We start from the raw sequence: 14,491 nt of genomic DNA, 5'->3' as shown, positions 1-14,491 counted from the left end.
GGTGAAAGTTTACAAAGGACGAGAATTCGGATGGTGCTTGGTTCGAACAAGGAACGTCCTCATAAATATTTAAGAGGCCATATGATTTCGGGCCCGTTGCCCCTCTATCCAATCACCGAAGGTGAATTCTTCTTTCAAAGACGTCAGCAGACGTCTCGGAACTACTCACCACGAGAAACGGCCATTAAAGGTCCATGGCCTTCCAAGTGGTGCTTCTTGGGAGAGGGAGGAAGGACTTTTGACATTATTCGGCGATGAGTCTGGCTTTTGATTTAGAGGCTCCTGTATGCAGCTTGCTTTCGTGGCTTTCGAACGACGTAGAAATCGAATTGAGTTTTTGGGACTTATGGTGATAAAAAGGCAAATATAGAAATACCAGAGATGGGCAAAATTTTTATTTAAATAAAATTTCGATTAACGAATAGAAGTTAAAGAAAATTATTCGTCATGTGTGGAGTAAACTTAACTCGGGTTAACGAACGAACGACGATTTTTTTTTTAACTTCTATTCTTTATACGAAATTTTATTTAAATAAAAGTTTTGCCCATCTCTGACGAATACCACGTGGCTTTAGCTCAGGAAATATTTGACGTTCAAATTTGCCTGCAATCAGTAATATTAGACGCCTAATTTGTTTATTAGACTATTTTTAGGTTTTTTAAAAAGTTTATTAGATCGTTTTCACTTCTATATTTTTTTTTATTTTGCTGTGGTTGCATAGAGCATAAAGAATCTTTCATTGTCATGATTTCGGAGGATATTTCGTTACTTATTCATTTTATTTGATAAAAACGTAACGTATAAAGAAAATAAATATTCTTTATAAAGAAAATAAATATTCTTTATAAAGAAAATAAATATTCTTTATAAAGAAAATAAATATTCTTTATAAAGAAAATAAATATTCTTTATACGTTACGTTTTTGTCAAATAAAATGAATAAGTATCGAAATATCCTCCGAAATCGTGACAAGGAAAGACGAACCACAGCAAAATAAAAAAATATAGAAGTGAAAATAATCTAATAAACTTTTTAAAAAACCTAAAAATAGTCTAATAAACAAATTTAGGTGTCTGATACTACTGGTTGCAGGCAAATTTGAACGTCAAATATTTCCCGAGTGTACAACAAAATTTTATTACTAAATTGGGACTATTTTTATTATTATTGCACACTATTCTTCATAAGTTACGTTTTCATTAAGCAAAATAAATAAAGTGGCAGTAATAGGGATATCTACCCTATTACTCAAAATGGAAAATGGAAAACTTACAAGGAGTTTCAGTTTCAACAATTTTCAATTATAAAAGAACAAGCAGTCTTTTCTCTTCCGGCATAAGCTTGTCGAATTAATTCGCTATACTGTAGGAGAGTTTCGTAAGATATACATCATCTCAAAATTCATCACTCAGCAGAAATTTCAACACGCTGATCATCGAATGATTAATGACATCCATGATACACGCAATCGCTAAAAAATATGTACTAGCCTACCGAGGAATCACAAAAAAACAAATTCTTTTATGTGATGAAACAGGGGTAAAGCGAAGAAAAAGGGGGGATGGAAGAACTAGAGCCACTTTGTTGCTTCGGCAGGATGAACGTGCCGGGCATTTAAGGTCAAAAGAAGAGAATGTGTTACGCAACTGGCTGTAAGTCTACACCGACCAATCACTGGACGAGTTTCGTGATTTTCGAGGTTTTGTAAGATCATCTTTTTCAGGGCAGACTCTCGGATAGAGGCAGATGATCCTGAGAATCGTATTAAGGGGTTATGCCTAGTCAGGCGGTCGAAAAGAGGCGAATATTTGTGAATTTTTTTTGAAGAAGCGGAAACGTATATTTTTACAGAACGTTTTGCGTTTAAAAGAGCAACATTTAAAGAACATTTGGTAATTTTTTCGTAGAAAAATATTTATGTTTATAATAAAATAAAAAGCGACATCCAAGAAGCATTTTTAAAAATTTGGTTTTGCGGTGAGCACTGCCATTCGGAACCAGATTATCTAAAATCAAAAAACAAAAAAGATTTCGTTAGTATATTAATGTATCCTCGGGTTGACGGAGAGAATTTTCCGAAATATTAATTTAAAACAAAATGGCAGCTATTTGAAGTTGAAATCCTGATTTTTTCGCGTAATTTTTGCAGGAAAAATCAGGATTTCAACTTCAAATAGCTGCCATGTTGTTTTAACTTAATATTTCGGAAAATTCTCTCCGTCAACCCGAGGATACATTAATATACTAACGAAATCTTTTTTGTTTTTTGATTTTAGATAATCTGGTTCCGAATGGCAGTGCTCACCGCAAAACCAAATTTTTAAAAATGCTTTTTGGATGTCGCTTTTTATTTTATTATAAACTTAAATATTTTTCTACGAAAAAATTACCAAATGTTCTTTAAATGTTGCTCTTTTAAACGCTAAAAGTTCTGTAAAAATATACGCTTCCGCTTCTTCAAAAAAAAGTCACAAATATTCGCCTCTTTTCGACCGCCTGACTAGGCATAACCCCTTAAACTGGATATCCTGGATCGTCAGGTTCGCCAGGTACCCATTCAACAATTCTAAGTGATTCTCGTCGCTCTATTTAAGCCAATGGCGCGCCGCGATATCATAATCGTTAGAAAGTGGCGACGTATCGGCCAAATTACGGCCTTCTTGTCCTTTTACCATCGCGCCAGGATTTTGCAACGGTTCTCGTTCGTCAGTTCTTTGCTCACCTTCACTTTCATTCCCGTGGATCTTGTTTTTCTTCCCGCGCGTGTCTTGTCCTTTCTTAATCATGCCGCTAACGGCTTTTTGCGTACTTCAAATTGCAGATGCTTGTCCCCCGAATCATCTGTTTCACATCCATTGCGTGGCTGTCAAGGAGAATTATTTGATCTGTAGCTTTTAAACAGCTGATTCTACGCGGAGACCTTTTCTCTCGTGATTTTTTTTAGCATGTAGAAGACTGATTAGTGGAATTCTGTGGAACTTGAATATTTTTAAATTGTAATTTTTCGAACTCTCCGAAGGGTAAAATTTTAAATTTCAGTATTTTTTCAGCTAATAATTTGAACTTTTGGAAATTTAAGATTGAAATTTTCTATGCTTGTTTTTCTCCACAATTAAAGTTTGAAATTTTTTCAAAGCTCGAACTTATCAACGTTCAAAATTTGAAATTTCCTGAAATCAAAACTCGAAATTTTCCACCTTCAAAGTGTGAATTTTTGTAGCTTCAAGATTGAAAATTTCTACACGTGTCATTCTCCAAAGTTAGAATTTGAAATTTCTCCAATTCAAAGCTCAAATTTACCGACATTCAAGTTTTCAGATATCCTGAAAACAAAGCTTGTAATTTTCCACGTTCAAAAATTGAATTTATCTGAATTCAAAGCTTACAATTAATTATTGTCTACATCTAAAACTAGCCATTTCCAAATGCAAAGCTTGGATTATTCCACGACCGAAATTCCAAATTGTAAGTTTAAGTTTCTCTCAAAATTTATTACCTACCAATAATCACCTCTATTTCTGCAAAAGAAAAAAGTTATAAGAGGAAAAGATGATCATTTTCCTCCCTCCCTCGATTTCGCAAATTAATATTAAATCTTACTTCTCACGTACAATTCAATAGTCCCAAAAAAAGAAACGAGCAGGTCCAAAATCACTCGAAACACGATACTTAATTAATTACCAAATGCTCCAGTCAACGAGGAGTCGAACTGGGACGAGGACGTTGAGGAAGCACCGTGGTCCGGCCCCCAGTGATTCTATTAGAGCCGAAAGGGCACACCAGCAGCGCGGGTGTATTGTAAAATCACGTAAGAAGAGCACCTTTCACCTTACCTCGAGCTCACAAGCCGCCTTTATACCGAATATCCGCGGTTACGTCCCGATCGTCGATAATGCACAGTCCGTGTCAGCGTGGGCGATGTATCGATGCAGGAAATATCGATTCCCCCCTATGTATTCGCTGTCCGAACAGCCTCCTTCTCTTTATATCGCGCTTGTGTATGCGTGGAAGAAGGCCTACCTTGTCGTGTAATTCCCCACGAGAAAGTACTCTGAAAAGATTCAGAGGCTGATAGAACACCTTGCACCTGCTGCTTTGTTAATCGTCCGCCATTATTCACGGATAGCGCATTTTTTCCTCCGTTAAATGGCGAGGGTACTTTGTGTCTTACAACTTTCGAGAGGGTGAATTCTTCTTTAAGGATATTTAAAGGATTTTAATGCACCTTTAATATCATAGTAATTATTTTCTATTTTGGGGGCAGTTATAGGGAGATATACTATACTCAGCGATGCTGAGGTTTGTGGGTGGAGGTGAATGAAAGGGGTGGGAAAGAAAAGAAATGAGTTTAATGGTGATTTTGGATGACAGCTATCCAGTAATAATGCTCTGACACTACTTAATCATTGGTATCCTCATAGAATTCGTGGTGTGGAATGGAGGGGAGCAATGGCTCCGCCCATTTCTTTGTCTGCTCCTTGAGCATGCGCATTGGCAACCTCACTACTGCTTGGTATACTTGTACTCAGCTCCTCCAGCATGAGTTTCTACAATCTTTTAAGGGAAAATGTAAATTCTTTGGTTTGATCTTCTTTAATTTTTTTAATTGTTCAGATTTATAATTGATGTTGATTATTAATGTCTTTTTGGATTTCTGTTCATACATCACATGCATGTAAATATCGAAGTATTAAATATCATGGTTTAGTTTGAATTATAATCCCGAAGTAATTCTTTTTACTAAAATTAAAAATACGAAGTTAAATAGCGATATCTTCTTTACCGAACTTAGAGAGTACAAGATTTTGGTTTTAACATTCAAAGGTTAGCAAAATCATGTGATTATAAATTGAAGAATACGTGATCTGTACGTGATCAATACAATTGCACCGCATGACGATGAATTTATTTATAAACGTGATTGCCAAACAAGGTGCTAGGAACATTCAGTGACCCCTGGCAACAATTGAACTTCCCACATTGCAAAGTATCAGACGAACAGAACAATTATAGCAACGCATACCGCGAGGAGTCAAGGATCTAAACCGGGAACAACAATGGGACAATTAAATCTTGAGAAACAATCCACTAAACGGGACCAGTAAACTTGCCAAGTAAAGGTTCTCCGTAGAATCACAATAATTGCAGATTCTGCTTAACCACTTAATTAGCAATCTATATCGCACGTGCTTGTGGGCATTCATTTACGCATCCAAGTATTAATATAAAAATTTTATAGATCCTACTATTTGACATGTATATTCAAAATTCCAAATGGAGTTTATTAACACGTGGAGGCTACTTTTATATTTCTTTAGGAAATTATGAAATAAACGCCTGCCTAATTAATAAAATGAATATTGGAAGGTATTCCCGAAATGTAGGGGCTTTTATGAGAAAAGAAGGGGGAGTCGAAGAAAATGAAAAAACGAAGGGGAAACGAGAAGAAACCGGGGCTCGATTATCGCAACAGTTACAGCTATTACCGTGATATTATCGTTACAGTAGCGTCACCGAGACATTGCTACATCTTTGCCTAAGAAGATTGCTCAATTCTGCTCATCTCCCGATGCCACAACTCGACTCGTGACGCTGTCTCTTTGAATCTGTGATTCATATCATATTTTATCGATATATTTTGAAGGTGTTCCGCAAATCAGCGATTTTTATCATATATTATTTATGAGCTATGAAAATCGTCCTTGAAACTGCAATTTCCATTATATTTTATCTACATTTTTTAAAAATTCTCCTCGGAACAACCATTTTTAATATGTTCATTATCTATTTTTTGAAAATGCTTCTCGAAACTACTAATTCCATTATATTTCGTCGATATTTTCCGAAAATTATTTGCCAGAACGGACGAAGATTTTGTTCACCAATTTGACAACTAATCAGCTCTGTATCATTCAGTATCTTTCTTTAATTTAGTATACAAACTAAGAAGGAACTTCAGAATATTTGACATTTATTTCAGGGATTCATACATCCGCGCCTATCTTTTTCATCTAGCTGTTAAGGAATCACGCTGGGTCAGAATTCTCGGCGTCCTTTTCAACATTCTAATTAGGTAATGGCCGTTCCCTAGGACGCCTCCGCGCTGATTTTCAGACCTTAATTATTTCCGGGTCTACAGAAGCCTCTTGGCGTTTAAGTGATACCAGAACAGCTGCCTATTTTCCCTCTGCTCATTCCACCGACAATTTTACAAGTACATCCATATTTCACTACCTATAAACAATACCATAATAACAACACAAAGTGAACAATTTTAAAATTGCAAAATTGCCACAATCAAGTGTCCCACGTCTTTCCTACCACCGTACATATAAATATTCACACTTCGACTGGCATTGGCTTATTTTCACGTCGACATTTTCTACGAAGTATATTTTGGTTTTGCATAAGCAAAATTTTTTGGCAGAAGTGCTCGCCCTGAAAGTGTCGTAAGGGGTTATGCCTAGTCAGGCGGCCGAAAAGAGGCGAATATTTGTGATTTTTTTTTGAAGAAGCGGAAGCGTTTATTTTTACCAAACTTTTTGCGTTTAAAAGAGCAACATTTAAAGAACATTTGGTATTTTTTTCGTAGAAAAATATTTACGTTTATAATAAAATAAAAAGCGACATCCAAGAAGCATTTTTAAAAATTTGCTTTTGCGGTGGGCACTGCCATTCGGAACCAGATGATCTAAAATCAAAGAACAAAAAAGATTTCGTTAGTATATTAATGTATCCTCAGGTTGACGGAGAGAATTTTCCGAAATATTAATTTAAAACAAAATGGCAGCTATTTAAAGTTGAAATCCTGATTTTTTCCTGCAAAAATCACGCGAGAAAATCAGGGTTTCAACTTTAAATAGCCGCCATTTTGTTCTAAATTAATATTTCGGAAAATTCTCTCCGCCAATCGGAAGATATATTAATATACTAACGAAATCTTTTTTGTTTTTTGATTTTAGATATTCTGGTTCCGAATGGCAGTGCTCACCGCAAAACCAAATTTTTAAAAATGCTTCTTGGATGTCGCTTTTTATTTTATTATAAACGTGAATATTTTTCTACGAAAAAATTACCAAATGTTCTTTAAATGTTGCTCTTTTAAACGCAAAAAGTTTTGTAAAATTATGCGCTTCCGCTTCTTCAAAAAAAATTCACAAATATTCGCCTCTTTTCGATCGCCTGACTAGGCATAACCCCTTAAAGGGACATTTCTCAAAACCTTATGCCACACGAAATATTAAAGAACATCGAGAACTACCTGAACGACGAAATTAATGGAAAATATTAATCAGTGTCTACTCATTCTGGTATAAATATAAAACCAGCCCCGGAACATTATTTTTTCACCCTACAAATTTTCTAAAACCCCCATAAAAATCTCCAAAATAATGAAACACTGTGCCAGCAATAATCAATAAATAACTAAATAATAAAGAAATGGTGGTAAATATTATGAAAAACGATGGAGCACCTGTAATCACAGTTGAAACGAGATGATTCAACGAGCCTCAGACGCGAGGCTGCCAGTTGCCATTCGAAGTCTTGGCAAACGCAATGAAATAATTTCCGTCCACGAGCTGTGTGCATAGTTGAGCCGCGTGACGCTGAATTTCCCATTTTTCCTCACCGTGCGCGGTGGCACTGTCCGAAGAAGCAATGATATAATCCCTTCAGCGCGTAATACCTGTGTGAATCCCGTGACATTTAGATCTGCCAAGAAGCCGACCCACTGCTCGTCTTCGCGAGACGAGTCCTGACAATCTTCGGGCTCGTCGATAAATCTGTCGTCCGCAGGCATATAAATAGCGAGGTGGACGCATATGAGACTGAATAAATGCTGATTCCTATCGACGTCATCGATGGTCCAATGCGGAGCATCGAACAAACGACTGGTGAAATGGTTACAGTAGAGAGGGATTCCCTCGAGAATGGGGGGTCGATAATATGTGCATAAATATACAGTTACTCTCAAAAGTAAAGCTCTCAACGAAATTTGCCTAAATCCGCCAGAATGAAAAATAAGATGGGCCGAAAAAAAGGGTGGTCTTTGGAAATTTTTGTACTCAAAAGCTATAACACATTTCTCAAAAAATCTTTTTTGCTTTTAAGGATTGCATCCAGTACATTGCATCGTATTTTTTTTTATTTAAAAATATTTAGCAATAACTGAATTATTGTCTATCACTCGAAGGTTCTCTAAAAGAAAAGGCTTCTGCGGTGACCACTGCTGCTCGAAAGTCGATCATCTAAAATAAAAAATTCCAAAGAATTTACTTATTATATTGTATTGTCTAGTATTTGAACGAAGGTTTTTTTTCGAAATATTGATTTGGGAAAAATGGCTGACGTTTGAAGTAAAAGTTTCAATTTTTATCATAAATCTTGCCTGATTTTCGTCAATTAAAAGAAAACTAAGCATCGGATAATAAAATCCTTCGTTCAAATACTAGATAATATAATATAATAAGTAAATTCTTTTGAATTTTTTATTTTAGATGATCGACCGTCGAGCAGCAGTGGTCACCGCAGAAGCCTTCTTTTAAAGAACCTTCGAGTGATAGACAATAATTCAGTTATTGATAAATAGTTTTAAATAAAAAAAATACGATGCACGGTACTAGATGCAATCCTTAAAAGGAAAAAAGATTTTTTGAGACATGTGTTATAGCTTTTGAGTAAAAAATTTCCAAAGACCACCCTTTTTTCGGCCTCCTGACTGAGCATGACCCCTGAAGGGGTTATATCGAGTCAGGAGGCCGAAAAGAGGCAAATATTTGTGAATTTTTTTTGAAGAAGCGGAAGCGCATATTTTTACAGAACTTTTTGCGCTTAACAGAGCAACATTTAAAGAACATTTGGTAATTTTTTCGTAGAAAAATATTTACGTTTATAATAAAATAACAGGCGACATCCAAGAAGCATTTTTAAAAATTTGGTTTTGCGGGGAGCATTGCCATTCGGAACCAGATTATCTAAAATCAAAAAACAAAAAAGATTTCGTTAGTATATTAATGTATCCTCAGGTTGGCGGAGAGAATTTTCCGAAATATTAAGTTATAACAAAATGGCGGCTATTTAAAGTTGAAATCCTGATTTTTTCGCGTGATTTTTGCAGGAAAAAATCAGGATTTCAACTTTAAATAGCCGCCACTTTGTTATAACTTAATATTTCGGAAAATTCTCTCCGTCAACCTGAGGATACATTAATATACTAACGAAATCTTTTTTGTTTTTTGATTTTAGATAATCTGGTTCCGAATGGCAATGCTCCCCGCAAAACCAAATTTTTAAAAATGCTTCTTGGATGTCGCCTGTTATTTTATTATAAACGTAAATATTTTTCTACGAAAAAATTACCAAATGTTCTTTAAATGTTGCTCTTTTAAACGCAAAAAGTTCTATAAAAATATACGCTTCCGTTTCTTAAAAAAAAATTCACAAATATTCGCCTCTTCTCGACCGCCTGACTGGGCATAAACCCCTTAATAAATACATAATAAAAAAAAAATACCCGTCTACCCTATATGTAACATATTTTGCATATTAAATTAACTTCAAAGTATGAATTATTCGCAATTTTAATTCTCATTAATATTCTTTTGTTTTTGGTGCATACATTTGAACAATTCTACACAGTTTATTTAAGAAAGCATTATTATCCGTGGGAGTAGCGAAGATGGTGCAAAAAAATATTCGTCCAGGGTGGGTGCGTAAAGTAAAACGAAGGTTCTGCGGCGATGTAAGGACCTGCCATCTAGAAGTCATCTCGAGATATAAGGTTTAAAATGCTGCTTGAGCTGCTGTTAGTATTCTCCAGCGAAAGAACGAGCATCGTAAAGATTTATTCCGTATCGTCTTTTTAGTGAACACTTAATTTTCACAAGCACGTGTTTGGTTTATGGACGTCGTTTCATCAGCTTGTAAATCATGGAGGAACATGTTTCTCTGACTGGAAATGTTGTTTTTGTTCTTTGATTCGATGTTCGAAATATTTTCGTTACCTCGCCTTTCGTTAGCTTAAAAAAATAACATTTTGAAAATAGTTAAATATAAAATGTGCAACAAATAAAATCTATCGTACCTACGTGTAATATTTTTATTATTTTTAAACGTCGTGATTAACTTCGGCATTGATTATACTGGCATTCTTTAATATCTCATTTGACAATTTTAGAAAGGATTTGTAAAAAACTTAAAGTGCTAAAGTGCTTTCTTTTTTTCTATTGAACAAATGAAATAAGAAAATTCTTATAACAGTTCATAACGCCTTCAGTATTACAAAGAAACTCACTAATCAAATCTTGAATCACATTTTTCTAAGTATAAAGAATTCAAGAAACTGTGTTTGAAAAAGAATTGAAACTTAAAATGCTCATGGCAGATTGTTAAGTAACAATAAAGTGTGATATTTTTTGTGAATAATATTGCCTACCGATTTCGCCCGATGACGAAACACCCCCGCAATACTGTAATATCGCCGTCATTAATGTAGAAACAGCAAAGTATAACGTAACATTCTGAATAAGAAATAAATCGAAAAATTGTAGAGAAGAAATAACTTTCACTGCATTTATCCAACTCAACGAAAGGAGGTGTTTGGGCTTACGATCGATTCGAATTATTTTCACTGTGCATTCACTCGAATTAAACGCACAAATTTTTATCATGAAGTTAATTTCATTTTCCATATTATAAAATTGAAAAAGTAAATATTCAGATAAGTTATACAAAGTATTTGATTTATTGTCTAGTCGGTAGAATTTAGCTGAACGCTTAAAGAACTTTCTTTCCTCGAGACTATTCTTTCTTGAATACTTTGATCTTTCGCCTACGTATATTTGATTATGTCACGTGGCTTCAGTTCCCGCCAATTTCACCGTAGGCAACGCCATTAATAACCCTGCATAGCTTTCTCGGGATGGAAGAGTAGAATTGACTTCGACACGTATCTACAGTATTTTCTAATACGAACTGATACAAAATTTATACCTAAATGGGGAGCAAATTTTTTTTCAAATTAATATGCAGGAGTAAAAAAATGTGTCTCACCTAGAATCTATATTCTCTTCGGCAATATAAATTTTAATAATTATGCAGATAAGTAGATATTTATTTATTTGTGTTTAGTAATAAAACTACTTTTTTTTTACTGTTTTTGACCATCGTTGAAGATTTAATGGTGCTCATAGGGAGTAGGGACCACTAAAAATAAAAACACCAATATTTGAAAAAAAGAGAATTGTATTCATAAATAGGTATATCACTTAGAATTAGGGGATTTTCCAGAATAAACCAGTGATATAAAAATATCGCTTTAGACTTTCTTTTGACTATCACCGCATTTATTACAAACATGAGCCGTTTATTTTGAAAGTGGCCTAAGTCCATTTGTCAATTGTCTTTTGTTGACTGTAGTAACGTGTGCAACTTGAAGTTCGTATTAAAAATTTATATACAAGAAATGTTTAAATATAAATGGACTTAGGTCACTTTAAAAATAAACGGCTGACATAATGATGTTATTACATAATAATTTTTTAGATAATGTACGTTGGGAACGATATTAAGGAATGTTTAATAATAAATTAATAATTCATTGCTACAAGTACAATATAAGGTACTATAAACAATGTTGTTACAGTTGCTTACATTGTTTATAACAATACGATTATTCATTCTGCATCCACACTCATTACACTATTTTGCAATATATTTCAACCTAACAAAGGCTACGTAATTTAAAAAGATTGTTTAGATATGCAAATTTATGTTGATTATACAATAATTGTCTATGTTAGTTGTCTATTTTGTATAAAAATAACGACGAAGGAGCTCACGAAGAGTCTGATCCGCTGGCACACTTCAGTCGTAGTGACGGATTATTAAAAATCGCCGCTAAAGGTGGGTGTCGAACGGGTTGCGGAGGAGACTAGAAAAGGGAAAGGAGGAAGAAATGGAAAGCGCGGTCCATGATGGCTGGATTCCATCGCATAAACCGAAATTTCATAAATCACTCTATCAGTGTACCCATTCGGCGACAACAGACTCGAATAAAAAATTTAAACAACCTCTCGACTATAGAAGTTTTGAATAGCAGTTCCGTTTCCCTAAATCGATAATCCTTGAACCCCTTGACGACTACCTCCGGATCTCACATGGGCGTCATATTTCTCTAGATAAGTCGTATAAACTTTATTATTATTTATAATTAATATTATTCTTATTATTATTAATTTATAATTATTATTCTTATTATTATTATTAATTTTTAATTATTATTATTCTTACTATTATTAATATTATTATTCTTCTCCATCTTATTATTTTAAAATTATTATTATTAACATTATTATTATTATTATTATTATTATTATTATTATTATTATTATTATTATTATTAATTTATAATTATTATTATTCTTACTATTATTAATATTATTATTCTTCTTCATCTTATTATTTTAAAATTATTATTAATAACATTATTATTATTATTATTATTATTATTATTATTATTATTAACAATATTATATTTATTTATAATAATTTGTTAATTAACGCTCATTTCGCACAGTCGATTCTGTTATTATTTGCATTAGAATAATTTCTGTTACATATACATGAGAATGAAATTAAAAATAACACTTATTAATCCATTAATGCAATACTGAATTTGGGAATTTGTCATCTTCAGTTATAAGTAATCACGCGCGCAGAAATAGCCCCCGTTTAACGAACATAGAAAGGAATAGAAAATATACGAATTCGTCTGAAATACTATACTCGCGAGCCATAGAATTGATTCGCGTGAAGAGGCCTTAACGAACTGTGATCGATCGACATTAGGCTGGTAATTGTGGAAATCTCTGTAAAAGGCCTCGATCTCGAATATTAGATTCGCAAGATCGACAGGATCCGGCAATAAGACTGATTGGATGGCTCGTATGTACACCTGATGACCTCGGCCTATAACTGGCCACTTGATCAGCGATCGATTCTGCACCGCGTGTCACAGAGACAACTGCGACATTCTATTTTATTAATAATCATTTCACTGACGGTCGATTGAAATCAATGCTCTCGGCGTATCCGGTAACAGGTTGCTCCGGCTCCGTTAAAAATAACGCGACAGGCCGATTTTGAAATCTGTTTTTCATCCTACATCCTGGTGGGACGTTCTAAGATATACAGAGTGCCCGGAAAGTATGCTAAATAAGCATTAAGAACGTTAAGTAGATGGCGAAATTTTCAGTTTTTTAGTCAATGCTTCACCAAGTTAGAAAATGATTGGCTATCAACATTATTGTCATTGCTTTAAAATAATTCAATTAAAACAATAGGTTTAAAGAAACAGTAAACAAGGGGAGGATCTGGTTTAGAACGTTGAAAAAAAATCGAAAAAGGTGATTTTAGCGATTTTTCTTAACACAGAAAAATAAAGTCGAACTCTCAAAAATTTTTGGGGTTCATTAATATATACTTATATAATTGAAAAAAAATAATTGAAAAATCGAGGCTTTAATTCTTGCCCGAACTGAAGAAACCGAAGTTCTTCTTCATTCTCACGAACTTAAATTGTCGATGAAATAAAAAATAAGAAAAAAGTCTAGAATTGACAAAATTGTGGGACTTTGAAGGAAAAGGCAGAGAAAATTTTTATTTTTAAAAAAAAAATTTAATTTAAATTTTTTCATAAATGTTTTTAGTTCAACAATGATAGTTGGCCATTATTTAACTAAAAAACCCAGAGAAATTCGATCGGTCAAATAGCTCTTTTACTAGCTTTCCTGGCAACTTGAAAAATGCTGTTTTGAAAAAAAAAGCGTAGGTAACTATTCCCCTGGAACTTCCGAAATTCTTCGAATTTCAGTCTGAAAGTTTAGGAACACATTCTCTAAGTGTATTATTTTCGATTAAAGAGAAAAAAATGTAAAATTTCAACCCTCTAGACCAGGTTCTCTCCTCAAGCGGAATCATGGAATTTGTTAAAAATAAAAAAAAATGTTATACACACATAAACTGTTCAGGCATCATTTATTCGAGTTATCGCAACTTCAAGATAGTAATTTCGTCGCAAGGCGTGCTGGGTCATTGGCTGACCTAACCTAACAATTCGCAAACACCAGAATTTCTTTTCTGTTAAAATAACGAAGCAAAGTAACTTTACCTTTATAGTCCATTCTTCTTAATAAAATAACAAACCGACTGAACATATTTCCACACAAATGGCAAGTATAATATGCATTTTAAATATGGTGGTCCCACAACTTCCTGGGAGTTACCATTACTCGACAAACCACAGCCAATGCAGTGCAGGTTCATATGAAACTTTTCCCTTATTTTTTATTGTAAATTCAATTCCTGGCGTGCCCGAGTGCAATTAAAGTAGATAGACTGTCCAAATGTATCAGCAATAAAACTCCCTAGAAACGAACCCAGCTGAAGTAGCGCAGGATTCAGATTGAAATTTAGAAATATTCCGGTAT

At 34.0% G+C, this 14,491-nt stretch overlaps 1 protein-coding gene across 4 annotated transcripts in view; it reads left to right on the top strand.

Annotated features, from left to right (window-relative positions):
• Window positions 1–14,491, top strand: part of LOC143376949 (uncharacterized) — a 111,005-nt gene that overhangs the window by 84,412 nt on the left and 12,102 nt on the right. The gene's annotated exons all lie outside the window — the stretch shown is intronic.

Source organism: Andrena cerasifolii, chromosome 15 (genome assembly GCF_050908995.1).
Source record: "Andrena cerasifolii isolate SP2316 chromosome 15, iyAndCera1_principal, whole genome shotgun sequence".
Lineage (NCBI taxonomy): Eukaryota > Metazoa > Arthropoda > Insecta > Hymenoptera > Andrenidae > Andrena > Andrena cerasifolii.
The sequence above is the reverse complement of the archived record's forward strand: the minus strand, read 5'-3'. Positions and strand labels throughout refer to the sequence as shown.